This window comes from Anomalospiza imberbis, chromosome 9 (genome assembly GCF_031753505.1).
Source record: "Anomalospiza imberbis isolate Cuckoo-Finch-1a 21T00152 chromosome 9, ASM3175350v1, whole genome shotgun sequence".
NCBI lineage: Eukaryota > Metazoa > Chordata > Aves > Passeriformes > Viduidae > Anomalospiza > Anomalospiza imberbis.
Window position 1 is genome coordinate 5,087,607 of NC_089689.1, and position 1,038 is coordinate 5,088,644.

Consider the following 1,038-nt stretch of genomic DNA (forward strand, 5'->3'; position numbering starts at 1 on the left):
GTAGGCAAGGCAAGGGAGGGGAAAAGCAAAGAAGGGGCAAGGCAAGGGAAGACAAGTAAATGGAAAGAGTGGAGTAAGGCAAGAGTGGAACGTGGGATGGGCAAAGAAAGGAAAGTGAACCTAAGGCAAGGGAGGGGCAAGGGTAGGCAATGTAAGAGGGGTCGTGGGGGGGTAAGGATAGGCAAGGCAAGGGAAGGGTAAGCTAAGGAGTGGACAAAGGAAGGAAAAAAATGCTAAGCAAGGTATAGGCAATGAAAAGCAAGGCAATGCAATGGAGAGGCAAGGTGAGAAAACACAAGAGGGGCAAGGCAAGGGAGAGGCAAGATGGAGGCAGGGAAAGGCAAGGAGGGGTAAGTCAGAGGGGCAAGGTAAAGAAAGGCAAGGCCAGGCATAGGAAGGGTGAGTCAATACAAGGCAGGGAACGGGAAACGGGAAAGGAAAGAGAGGGGCAAGGGAGGAGCAAAGCACGGCAAGGAAAGTAAGGGGTAACAGAGGGACAAGGCAAAGGAGGAGAAGAGAAGGGAAGACAAGAGAGGGACAGATAAGGCAAGGCAAGGAAGGGGCAGGCAAGGCATGGCAATGAAAGAAAGTGATAGGCAAGGGTAAGCAACACAAGGTAGGAGAGGCGAGGCAAGGAATGGGAAGGGTAAGCAAGTCAAAGCTTGTTGAACCAAGACAACATAAAATGTGTATCTTTTCCAGGCTGGCCATCTCCAATCAGAGGTCTCAGTGCAGAGGTGCTTGGGCACAGGGGCCTTGACAAAAGAGTGCTTTGTTAGGGATAGTTCTCTTTCATGTCTTGGGGAGTTTTCAGACCAAACCAGCTCTCAGGGGCAAAACTGCAACAAAATCCTGTAACCTCTGCTAATAAATATGCATTAAGTGCCCTTGCACAGAGGGTTCATGTGCAAAAACACATGTGAATGGTAACAGATGATACTGTAAGCCAAACCAGGTGGTTATGTGAAGATGAGTACAGTAGTAGTAGTAGTCTTAAGACTGCATATGAGGAAACGAGTGGTAACATGGAAAACAAAC